This window comes from Gallinula chloropus, assembly GCF_964237585.1.
Source record: "Gallinula chloropus genome assembly, chromosome: 3".
Taxonomy (NCBI): Eukaryota; Metazoa; Chordata; class Aves; order Gruiformes; family Rallidae; genus Gallinula; species Gallinula chloropus.
This window is the reverse complement of record NC_140087.1, coordinates 67868120-67881718: the sequence shown is the minus strand read 5'-3', so window position 1 is coordinate 67881718 and position 13599 is coordinate 67868120. Positions and strand designations below refer to the sequence as shown.

Sequence of the window (13599 nt, the reverse complement as noted above, 5' to 3'; positions counted from 1 at the left end):
ACTGCAACCCCAACAGTAATTTTACCACATGATTACATGCTTTATTCTTTTAGGCAGAGATGTACAAGCCCTCTAAAGTGCATCTCTAAAGCCATTTAGAAAGCAAGTATTTTAAAATAGAGGACAGTACTACATCATGTTGGTTTACATTGAAAAGAGAAAGTCATATAACTAAAACCCTCAAAAAAATTGAAGCAGAAACCAAATTCAAATTCCTAAATATTTCCAATATTCTCAAACAAGCACTCCATAAAACATTGCATGCTTAAGGAAGTCAAATGCTTGTATGCTGGCACAAATTAATCCTACGAAGTTAACACATTTGATTATGAAACCAAGATTTCTGAAGTAGACAAGACCCAGTCCTGAAGTTTTCCATGCACTATGAGTAATAAAAACCAGGTTTAACACAAAAGTATCATACTATATATAAATAATTCCAAATGGACATAGATCAGATTTTTTTCTTTTGAAACAGTTTTAGAATAATCAAGTCACATAACAATTATATTCAAGCAAAAAGGAGACTAAATCTAGGCAGATCATCCCTCCCAACCTTAATTTTATTGATGAGCAGTCACAAGAAGGTGAGGAAAAGGCTGAAGACAGAAGTGATCTCAAATTTGTTTTCAACTGGCCAATATATACACTTACAATCCTGTACATAATGACTTTATAGTTTTGCTGATTCAGTAATAAACCAAATCCACATTGTACTCCTGCAGCCAGAAGTTTTCTAAAACCTTGGAAAGTACTTTGATCAGCTGCAACTCTTGCTTGACTAAGAACCACTGCCACCTCTGTGGCCTACCTGGATAACCATAGCTTTATGGACAGGAATTAGATGCAGGATTATGCCAATGAGCCTACTAATTTATACATTACACAGGCCAATATTATTTAAACTAAATAACAAAACTGCAGTCATCAAAACTCAGACTAAACAACAAAGCCTAACTAAAAAGGTTGTGAGGTTGTTCTTTTTACTGTATCAAATCCTAACACTGTGTATCAGTGGCCTTAAAAAAATACTTGTGAACTTTTCCATTAAAAAGAAAATTTGCCTGTATGTTTCACCAAAAATTTGCATGCTTGGGTTTGTTTTTAAGCCTCCTCAGATTTATAGGCTCGTATAGGCTGGTTTTCATTTGAGTTACTTGAAACATTCAGAATGTTCAATTCTGCATTAGTAACTGCTCCATCACTTGACATCAGATCTTATGCAAGAAATGCCAACAGAAATTCATTCTTAACCTGTGTGAGACAGACTTCCATATATCATCCACCATAACAACTCTGCCCATATTTTTTATTGGCCATTTACTGTATTATATTAACCTTAGCTAAAAATAAATCGCAACAGAATTGAGAAAATCCTTAGGGGCAATGATGACCTCAAACATCCAGAAGATGCAGCATTCAGAACAAAATGAGTAACATGAGAGCAGCAAGCATCACAAAGGGAATTTACCTACAAGAGCCCTTTAACATGAAAAAAAGTGAGACAAAGAACAATAGTAGGGACCAGCAAAGGACCACGATAACGTGAAGAAGCTGCATGGGGATGGGGGGGGTGAAGCAGACTGCCAAAGCCCAGTTTTACATGTAGATGAAGATCTCTGACCATCTAAAAATTTTATCTCCTGCAGTATCTGTCAGAAAAAAATTTCCTTTGAATTTTCATTTCAAAACGTTTTTAAAACACCACAGGGATCTTTGCACAGCAGCAGTCCAGTAGCACAGTATTCTGCTCCAGATATGTTCCAGTAACAGGTGCCAAAACAGGGTCTGCAAGGAATATTAATTATGCCTTTAAAAATCTGATGGTAGGTTTGACAGTCTACTACACATTTAATCAGCTTAACCTGTAAGGACCAACTGCACAGCCAATTGTGTGGACTTGTGTATTTTTTGAACAGTAGCTATTTCCAATGCTGTGACAGCTGCATCATAAAAGGCAGAGTTAAAGATTTCCAAAATGTGTGAATCTGTACTGTGTACGAGTGGAAGGTTGTTGGGCTAACACAGTTTAATTGTTATTTACCGAGTACGATATTCTTGTGTTATATGTGAAACAGAAGGAAAAAAGTCATACCAGTATTCCCCCTCCCCTGGACTGACTAATTAGTGATAATTTTGGGCATAATCCCAATTCTCCTTGCAATATAAAATCCAGCATGGGAATTTTTAGCTTTAATGTAGTTTTTTTCAGAAAGAATTTAATTATGATCCTCCTCTTCAACTTTCAAAAGCGCTCCACCTGCCAACCATAAACTATCGAACCAAATTCATTAGCGTCCACTGGAACACTAACATGGTGAAAACCCACTGGTCCCACAAAGCAACTCTGTTCATTAATCTATTTAGTTAAGTCCTCCTTTGTCTGGCACCTCAAAAAGGGGCTAAGAGCTGGAACAGTGGCTTCATCCTTTGTAGTATTTTATCATGAACTCATACATGTTCTTGGTCATGACATTAGGCTATATAATTTTGTAATTACTGAAATGGCATTTCAAGTGAATTACCCAAAACATGATTTAACTCAGGGTAGAACTGGAACAAATCTATGACTGATACGCAGTTTATTTATCCTTCCCATATTCTCGAGGGAATTGGTTCCCAAACTTAAAAGTCAGCTATGAAGCGAACATGCACTTACCTGTTAATTTAAGCACTCCTGAAAGTACAAGCCTTTTAAACAAGTGGAAAATACTGATTTTTCAGCATGCTACGTTCTGCTTTGAAGAAGATTCCACTTGCACATAATACAGGAGTAATTGCCACGATTTGAAAGAACCCAGGCTGCGTGCAGCAGACCAGACACCTTGAAGTGAAAAATCTGAAAGAGTTTAAGTCTTCATATTTGGACTGGATTATTTTATCCACAAGCACAGATTTATGTTGACACACATCAACAAGTTTTTATAAACAATAGTTTATAATATTAGACTGATGATGGATTTTTCACCAATTCCTTATGGCAGGCAATTGGCCCAACATTTTTATAAAGAAACCATCTCTTTCAGATGCTGTTATCTGCAAATAAATCGCTTAAAAAACAAAACCAAAATAAAAATACCCAGTTAGCATGTGAAAACACAAATTAACTTTCTTGCTCTCATGTACTTCCTTAGAGTCATACTTTGATATTCATTATGAAAGATTTTCACTCACTATCACAAATACAAGACCACTATTAATGTTGTGCTATAAATGTAAATTACCAGTACTCTTAAAGCACGTAATTTTTTTCCTTTAAAGTAAAATGTCATTAAAACAGACACTGTTGGTTAACTTGGTCACATTCAACTCCCCTACTGCAGAATCTTGGCATAAACCTTTCTCTAAGGCCACAAAGCATTTAAGAATGCCCCTCAGACTAATTTGAAAGGAAGAGAGAACACAGAAATCAGTAATACTGGAAAGATGAGAGTAGTAGGTGACATGAGTTTTGAGAGGGCAGGAATTCAGGAAGACAAAATGCATACCCTTTTTTTATCTCAAGCCACTAACTAGGTTTCTAAAACATTTACTATCAAACCAGGGTATCTTATTATTTGCCTGCAGCAAACCGGGAACAATACCTGCTTTCCTCATGCATGGATCACGTCCTTGTTCATTACCTTTTTCTAGAATAATAATAACAGTCTAACAAAAACACAGCAAAGAGAACAACCCAATTACAATACACAAAAGCAGGTATAAATAACTCCTGTGTATCTTCCAAAGCAAAAAAAATAGCATGCTTGGCTCTTACATAAGGCCTAAAGAACTGGGAGGCCACAAACAAAGAGTATCTCTAAAGAAATACTTGAGGCGTGTAAATTCAAAAGAACCGCCTTGTGGAGCAGAATGTTCCCTTTACGGTAAGAGGAACATTAGCAAACCAAGGGAAGGCCTCTCCCCTCTGGATTATTCCAAAAGCCAAGAAGCTGAGTTAAGCAAGCCAGCAATTAAAGCCTGGAGAAAACATAACAATCAGAAATGGCATGATCAACATCTTCATGACAGAAACAAGCATGTTACTGAAATGCCCTGCAGTAAAAACCATGCAATGGCAAGGATTTGGATTCAAGTCATTAGCTGCCAGCACTGATCTTTCCATGAACACTTAACTCTTACTGCAAGGGAATTCCTCAAGTGGATCCCCAAAATACTGCAGTAAGGGCCAGATTTAGACTTCTCATTCCAGCAAAATGTTGGCTTCCAGTAGAAAAAGCTGTCGGCTTCTGCTAGAACTTCACCTTTTCATGGTCTTATGAACAAGTGAAAACGGATTTACAGTCTTCCTGCATCTGAGAACTTATTTCTAGAAGGGCCATTGTAAACGAGGAGAGTTTGTCTGTTAAAACAGCACTGCTACAATCCAAAGCTGTTCCAGAGACTGTGTCACTGTCCAGGCTGAAGTCAATATGTTCTTAAATTACTTTAATAAGTTTACTTGTATTTTTGCAGTACGTTACCAGCAAAAAAAAATACAGCAAGAAAACATTTACTTCATAAAGCCTCCAGGAAATCAATGCTTTCGATTTTGAATCTAATGCTGTTACAGCCAGAAGGTCCATTACCCAAAGCAGGAGTTTCAGAGCACTTTTTTTTCCCCTCACTTGGACATAGGAGTTAAGGAAAACAATGTTCTACAGTTCCAATAATGCCAATGTATCTAAGCCTTATTTCTCATTTGGAATTAATCAATATCACTGTATATTACTATGGTTTCCACAAACACCAAGTATGCCAGACACCTTCTATTAGAAAGCACTGTAGGCAAAATGAACATTGAAGTAACAAAAATCCTGAGACTGCCATGGGGATTCAGGCACTTATCTCAGGCAGCTCATTCTTCCTGTCCTCTGCAATCCAGCCTATACGAAGCTCAACCCTCTTTGACAGTGCTCCTCTTTCCTCCCATCAGTGTGAAGTTTAAACAGATCTGGGATATAGATGTCTTCCTTTAAATCTTCCTTGCTAGATTATATAAAGAAGCAATCAAACACTCTTTCACTGGTTGTTTCTCCCCATTTAATTTAGGCTTCGCTGTAGAAACAGAGGAACATTTGAAAAATATGAATTCTAAAACGTTGCTTACTTCATGGAACCCTTTTTTAACCAAGAATAGCACTGCTTCCTCAAAACCAGAAGACTGTTTTATAAAGGTCCTATAAGCAAATAAATGTACTGTTTCAACCCAAAATTACTGACAGCTGCAGAAAAAATATACTGTCTGTACCTAAATCTGTAAACAGTGGTGACAATGCTGTAAGAACAAGCATGTTTTTAATTCATACAGACAAACGCATCTGGCTGGGAAAGTCAGTCAGGTTTAAAAGCTGTCTCTGTGGGAACACAATATTTGTGTCCAATGTACAGCACACATCCACACAGTGTGTGAAGACAGATGTCGTAAGTAACACATAACTGGGATGTTTTCACTCTTAGCATTTCTTAAATTCCTTTTAAAATGGCATTCAACACCGAGGAAATTTGTTTCTGGATGTTACCCTGAAACGTGTTAGCTGGGAACCTGCTCTAAATTAAGATAAAAAAGATGATTGATTAGGAAGCAGTAGAACTAGATTGCCTAAGGTCAACTGTTCTCACATTTATTTACAGAGCAGTATGTTCCCCACTGCATGTAAACCCTTCGAACTTCACACAGGCCACAGATTACAACTGCCCAGAGGTTCACTCTTGTACAACAGGTTCTCCCACAACTTGTCAGAGAAAACAGTCGCACAGAGGGAACGACCATAGGTCCTGTTTCCATTACTGGGCACTTTTACTTGTTTTTAAGGGAACAAGTACTTTGTTTAACAAGCAGAGAACTAGTAGGTGAGGAAAAAACCCCAGTAAAACCCCCCCACCCTGACCAAAGCCAGTTAAACACACACAGCAAGAACAGACATACATTATTCATAATTTATGCCACCAATGACATACTCTTGTACTAAAAAAACACACAGGAGGAACATCTAATACTCCCAAGGAATAAAATCTATTTTCCATCCCTTTTCAACAGACATATGATCTTGAGGTTTCACATTTCCTTACCCTGGTGCCTACTTTCAAACGTACTAAAGACAAGATTTCCTGGTTCTTCCAAACCAGGGCTCCTGGATTTGAGAAACCCAAATTATTTGCCTTACAGAAGCAGACTCATTACATCACCTTGCAACTGGTGATACAGAAACACCCCTTGGAGTATTAATCCAAAACTGTAATTGCTAAAGGATTTAAGTAGGGAAGAAAGTCTTCTGCCAGTTTTCAAACAATGCACACCGCAAGTTCCTTTTCTATGTGTGTAACAGCAGGTTCAACAGTGTGTTTTCTGCACAATGGAAAAATAAAATTAACAGAAACAATTTCTGAAACCTAGCAATGAGTAGGATCTAAGACACTTCTCTTAAGAGGACTATCTAGGAAAGTTACATGTGTTTTGAATCCCCACTAAACATTCACAAAGATGTAGTTTAACCTGCCACACAGTACAACCGCTCGAAAAAGGACCAAATATTTTGTTGAAAAAGATAATGAATATCTGAAAGAAGATTCTGACACTGAGCATAGAGAAAACAACTAGATCCAGCATCAATTTCTTTACCGCTGGGTATCCAACTGATACCACTACATATCTGCAAGGAGAGGTCTATGAATATTTCAAGAGGAAAGGGCAAAGAGTTGACAGAAGTCCATCTAAACCACTCTATTATTTCCACTCTGAAAGACAAGTCTTTTCAAAGTACTGAAAGTTTCGGAATACACTTTTATGTAAATTGGGTGTTAAAATGCTGTGATAACTTAGGTACTAAAGAAATATTTAAGTATAAAGGTACGGTCACACACTGCCACTCTCAACAGAAATATGTAACAAATATGATTCGCTGTGTGTTGCTCAGAATTTCACAGACTATTAAATCCTTTACTAAACAAAACCATGACCTGAGCAAAACTAAAATACAAATAATAATTTATAAAAAACAGCACAAACTGATTAATTGAAGCTGATATACTTCAACTGCTTACTTATAAACAAATTAAGGAAGTACAAAGAAGAGGTCATACTTTCACATGACCTTAGAAGGTCATACAATGCATACTTTAGGCAAGCATCATGCAAAATGGAAACACTGTAGCAAAATGGGCTTTTCTGAAGTCTCTCCATAGATAATTCATATTTTAAGTTTAAATTCTCGTATCCACGAATTTATGCTATTTATTTTCAGATACAATAGGAATACTTAAAAAACACCAACACACACACATCAAACTAACCAACCCCTCGGCAGCCACAGGTACTTCCCCCAGCTCTCCCAGTTAACATTATTTTCCTCCAGGTACAGCTCCCACTTCAGGAGGAGGAACCACTACATACACCTCAGCTGGGCAAGCATGCATACAAACTGCTGTGCATGCTGACAACACAACCTAATGCTTTTATGCTTAAAGTAGGCTAATTGGTTTTCCCCGTCTAGTTCATATGTCCAGAGACTAAACCAAGGAGGAAGTACTTTTAATTTGACTCAACCTCGGAGGACCAGCCCAGTTAAAGACTGGTATCCATCAGACTCCCTTTACAATGAGCTCAGAAGCTGAAGAAGTTGGTTCTAATGGAATACATCACACAGTAAACGTTGCATGAAAACAAAATGTATACAGCCAACACAGCACAGCTCTTGTCTGTGATGCTTCTTCTACTCACTCCCTTTACGAATAGATGTTTGCTCTAAAAGGAAGCATCAAACTTCAGAGGGTTTCACTTTATGTACTGAAGATGGAAGAAAGGGATTGTCACCATCAAGACACCAACTTACAGATGCTGTGAAGGAATCCCTTAGCTCAAGGAACTGCCTTCTCTTAAAAAAAAGAATTATTTTGGTTCATCAGGCAGCCGCTTCTAATACCAAACTGAAGTGTCAGGAACTAAGCAGCACTTCAGCAACTACATACCACATATCATTTCAGAATGGTGATAGTTCTCAATAAAAACAAATCAAATGAAATCATAACTCTGCTTCAGCATGCCATCCTCTGATGCATTTAACAACTGACATGCTTTATGCCCCTTAAAAAACAAAACCAAAAAAGCTTATCAGGACAGAGCAAGCACACAGGGCAGCTGAACTTGTACCACGCCATGGAGCCCTCTCTTCCAGCTGCGGCCCTGCGGAACCCCACAGAAACGCGGGCACTGGCCGCGGGCCGGCTGCCACCCCGCCCGGAGCCGTTACGGGAAATCGCCCGCTGCGAGGAGCGGCACAATGCCGCCCGACCCCCGGGGGCCCGCCGCCGAAGGACAAAGCCGCCCGGCTCTAAGGCCGGCCGCGCCGCGGCCCGTCCCTTCGCTCCAGCCGCGACGGGACGAGCCGAAGGAGAGGCGCCTCAGCCAGGGGAAAAGCGGCGGCGCTTCATCCCCCTACCCAGCCTTCCTGCCTGGTAGGGCGGCCCGGCCCCGCCACCCTCCCCCGAGGATAGAGGGGGAAGGTCGGAGAGCGCGATGTCCTGACAGGCCCTGGCCGCTGCAGGCCCCCCAGGTGAAACCCCGAAGGGTCCCCGCCCGCCACAGCGGGACAGGGGGTGCCCTACCCCGGCAAGGCCCGGAGGAAGCGAGCCGCCCCCTCCTCGGCCGTAGCGGCGGCACCGTCGCTTACCTGCGGGCTGCGCGGGGCACGGTGGAGCCCGGGTGGGCATGGCGGCGGGCGGGGAGGGGGGAAGGGGAGAAGGGACTTGGCCGGTTATCTGGGGCCTCCCGCAGCAACCGCCATCGAGGGGGAACCCATGTCACGGCGACAGGAACCGCGTCGTTGCGGCCCGGCCCCAGCCCGGCCCCCTCCCGGCGGCCACCGCCTCCTGCCCCGCCACCGCCCACTTGGCCTCCCGGCAGGCAGCGCGTCACCGCCCCCGGAGGCACGTCACTTCCAGGAGCGGACAGCGGGGCAGGCACATAAATAAATAAATAAATAAAGGAGCTGCTAATGTCGTTGTGGCGATATTTATCTCCCACCGCCGGGTAAGGGAGACCGCATGGCCGCCATCTTAAGTGCTGGCAAGCCGTCTGCGCCGTGGTATATCGGCCATCTTGGATGAGGCGATGCTGCGGGGGATGCTGCGATCGCCATGTTGAGCTCGGGAGGAAGAGGGCAGCGCCAGGTTGCGGTGGTTTGCGCGCCCTGCCGTAGGCAATGCGAGGTGTTTTTATTGCATTTTTTTGGTTATTATTTTTAATTTCGCCCCATGGGTACCGTGCTAGTTGCGCTAGGCGGAGCCCTGCGCCGGGGCTACCTGCGCTCCATCCAGGGATGGTGTCAGGGAGCTCCTGCGGGCGGCCGGGGCGGTGGCAGCGTTTGCCCCCACAGAGGCGCTGACATAATAGACCAATCCAAGCCAGAAATGGGGTGTCGGGGCCGAACCCCTCCTGGCAGCTGGCCGGCGACCCGGGGAGGCAGCGGGAAGAGCTGGCAGAGGGGCTGCGCTCCGCGGCGGGAGCAGCGCCGTGGTACCGGGGAGCTTCCCCGCCGCGAGCACGGCGGTGGCAGTGCCCGCGCGATGAGAGGGTCTCGCTTGCAAGTCCCGAGGGTTAGGGTAGCATTTCTGCACCGCAGGTTATTCACGGCGAAGTTTCACCCCTTCGAAGTTTAGGGGGAAAGTAGCTTGATCCCATACTATGATCAGAGAATCGCTGGGCTGGGAAAGACCTTCAAGATCATCGAGTCCAACCGTACCTGTCCTCTACTAAACCATATCCCCGAGCACCTCATCTGCCGGTCTTTTAAATACACCCAGGGTCGGTGACTCAGCCCCCTCCCTGGGCAGCCTGTGCCAGTGCCTGATAGCCCTTTCGGTGAAGAACTTTTTCTTCATGTCTAATCTGAACCTGCCCTGGCGCAGCTTAAGACCATTCCCCCTCATCCTGTCACTTGGGTGAAGAGACCAACACCCACCTCTCTACAATCTCTTTTAAGATACTTGCAGGTGGCAATAAGATTCCCCCTCAGCCTCCTCTTCTCCAGGCTGAACAATTCCAGTTCCCTCAGCTGCTCCTTGTGAGGTTTGCTCTCCAGCCCCTTCACCAGCCTGGTTGCCCTTCTCTGGACATGCTCCAGGACCTTGATGTCTTTCTTACACTGAGGGGCCAAAAATAGAACACAGTACTCGAGGTGCAGCCTCACCAATGCTGAGTACAGGGGCAAATCACCACTTTGGACCTGCTGGCCACACAGTTTCTGATACGTGCCAAGATGCCATTAGCCTTCCTGGCCACCTGGGCACACTGCTGGCTCATATTCAGTCTGCAGTCAACCAACACCCCCAGGTCCTTCTCTGCCAGGCAGCTTTCTAGTCACTCTTCCCCAAGCCTGTAGCGCTGCAAAGGGTTGCTCTGTCCTGCAGCCCTGTTTCCAAACCCACCCCTGGAACAGGCTGCTATAGCACTGATCCCCCCTCTATGTCTCGTTGTGACCAAGGAGTAAGTTCCTTCAGCTTCAGAGTCTGCAGACCAGACCGCTCAGTCCTGGTGGAGTCCCTGAAAGCCTTATCTGCATCATGCTGAAACCTCCTCTCCTAAACACCAGGGGCAGACGGAGTGACCACCCTCAAAGAGCGGCTGGGCACGAACTTGCTTCTGGAGAGATTCATACATACCTACACCTCATATGGGAGGTGTGTACATAGGCTGGTTGTAAAGCACGATAGCAGTCACACCAGGCTTCAGCTGAACCAGCTTTTTATGATTTTGCTTGTTGTGTGTGCGAGTTCTGTAAAAATGAGTAGGAACACTGTCAAAAAGGTGTCCAGGGAAATATTCTTGCTCTTATTTGCCTTTCTTCCTAAGGAGTACAAGTAGACGGTGGTTTGACCTCATAGGTGAAAGAACATTGACAGCAAAACCACTAAAGTCATGAGAAATAACAACGCATGCATGCTTCTGGTTTTCAAATAATTTTACTTTTTTGTTTTCTAATACCTATTTACATTATACTGCTGGATATTGCCAGAACTACCGGCACATTAGGTCTTTAAAAATGCATAACGTGGTTTTAAACAATGCGCAAAGCCTGCCATTCATCCTTTGACATCAGTGAACTAAATGCTGTATAGCAGTTACAACATGCTGGCAAATTACAATAATAAAATAGTGATCAAAGTGTAATATTAAAGCTTTGTTCCCACAGGGGCTTTACCATATATTTAAACACACAGTAGTTTGGCTGTGGAAGGTATAAAACAAGGCTATTCGTAGAACTTCTCATGTTTGATACAGGTTTGTGGGATAAACATGCCTCGAATGCATTTAAGAGTATCTGCTCATTTAGTAAGCAATGTAAAGCCTTTGTGAAGCACGGGGAAATGATATTGTCAGTACAACCACAGAATCACAGAATCACAGAATCATAGGGGTTGGAAGGGACCTTGAGAGATCATTGGGTCCAACCCCCCTGCCAAAGCAGCTCCCTAGCTCATATTGCACAGATAGGCATCCAGATGGGTCTTGAAAATCTCCAGAGAAGGAGACTCCACCACCTCCCTGGGCAGCCTGTCCCAGGGCTCTGTCACCCTCACTGTGAAAAAGTTCTTCTGCAAGTTGGTGTGGAACTTGCTGTGTTCCAACTTGCAGCCATTGCCCCTTGTCCTGTCTCCACAGAGCACTGAAAAGGGGCTGGCCAATTCCCCCTGCATCGCATACTTCAGATATTTATAAACATTAATAAGCCCCCCCCCCCCCCCTTTAGCCTTCTATTATGTCTCTATTATGTTAGGGATCCTGTTAAAGTAACTGAAGACAATCAGAGGTGACTATTAATGAGGCTGTGTGAGTATTACATTTTGCGGCCTAGTGCCTGTTTGGTTTTATTTTGTTTTGTGTTTTGTTTCCCAGGGATGTGGTGTAAAGCTTGTGCTGGCCTGGCAGGACAGAGTAAGTGATGAGGGAGCTGGAAGGTAGGGTGATTTAGCAAAGATCTTTGACTGTTTTCAGTACAACAAAACAGTCAACATTGTGTTTTACAAACTGTAAGGGTGAGGAGAAGAATCTGTAAAAGCAACAAGCAAACAAGCTAGATAGTTTCTTCCCGTGTCTGGCTGTAGGCATTAGGTTCTGGGCGCCCAAACTAGACCTCAGTGTGTCATGTTAGTCCATGAAGAATAGTTTCCCGTTCCAGCTGAGTTTAGCTGATGGTCACTGGCCATGAGTCTTGCCATCATCCTTGTGGCAACATTATAAATAATATAATTAGATGATGTCATTTAATAACAGCTTCTTTTGTACAGCTGATGCTCCAATGATTTGAATAAGCATATGGAATAAACATACTGCCCATAAACTCCCCAGATCACAACCTGAATCTCAGCACCCTAAAAAAACCTGTAAAGCCCTTCGGTCAAAATGACTAAAGCCACGAGAACAACCATGTACCGCAGGAAGAGAGACAGAAAGATCAACAGTGTCAGTAATTAGGTCCTAGAATAGAAGGAAATTTGTTAAGTAAAATTCCCAGGTGATCTGAGGAACTGACTCATATCCTAAGCTACAAAGAAAGGCAGAAAATCCCTCCAAATAGTCCTTGCTAGTGTGGCCAGAGGGAAATTTCCTTCTTGGTGGTATTCAATAGAACCAGAAGCTTTAAACAGTTTGCTGATGTGAGTTTGTAAAATTCATTGAACTTGAATGCAGGATCAGCTGAGAGGTAAGCATTCCACATGAAAAAAAAATAAGTAAGTGAAGGTGATCTTCACTTAGGCACAGTGTGTGTGATTGACAAGGTGTGTGGGATTTCTTTAGTCATTCCTGCGTAAGCTTTGCTTGTGGAAGGAGATTACATTTGCTTACGAAGGCACACTGACTCATTATAATAGCATTAGCCATATTATGTGTTTGTTGTGTGAAATGGAACCCATGGGTTGCGACACTAATCTCAAGGTTGTATTTTAAACATATGAAAGTTCTCTTTACAGAATCAATGGGCTGTAAACGATGCTTGCTATTTGGAGTTTATTCTCGAGTGGTTCTCTATCCACTTTCAAATAGATGGTGACTTTTCTGGGGTTTTGGGGGGCATTTTTTAAGTGCCTGTTTCCAAGTAGTTTGTTTTCTTACAGCATGGTGAAAAAAACCCAGCACGTTGTGATTTAGAGATCTCCACCTCAACGCGAAGCTCCTCTGCATGGTGCAGCAGAGGTTCTAAGTCAAGCGGGACCGGCCTTGGTAACTCCGAGGTCCAGCCTGGACTTGCTGGGCGCAGCACAGCACCTTCAGCAGCCGCGACTGCCGAGTCCGCAACTGTCAGGAGAGGGCGCAGCCTTCCTAGGAGTCCGACATGGCAAAACCACAGCCAGGCGTGTCAAGCCGGGGAGGGAGGCTGTCTCCTAAAAACTCGCATGGTCTGGAGGCTTAAACACTCCTCTCGGGTGGGGAATTGAGGATGTTACGTTCTACATCCACGTCCTTCATAAAACTTCGTCGTAATTCTCAAGAAAACTTAGTGTTTATACTGAAACAATTTGGCTTTTTATTACTGATTTTGGAGTTTACAACGTGGTTCCCAAATATAACTTTTAGTTATACTATAAAGTGTACCATATATTGTATAGTGTAATAAAGGGTAT

General features: G+C 43.2%; 1 protein-coding gene across 1 annotated transcript in view; it reads right to left on the bottom strand.

Moving 5' to 3' along the window:
* Positions 1–8685, bottom strand: part of AFTPH (aftiphilin) — a 46686-nt gene extending 38001 nt beyond the window's left edge. The window contains exon 1 of the mRNA XM_084262529.1: positions 8649–8685. The gene's annotated coding sequence lies outside the window, so the exon portion shown is untranslated. The remainder of the gene's footprint in view (positions 1–8648) is intronic.
* Between the last annotated feature and the right edge of the window lie 4914 nt (positions 8686–13599).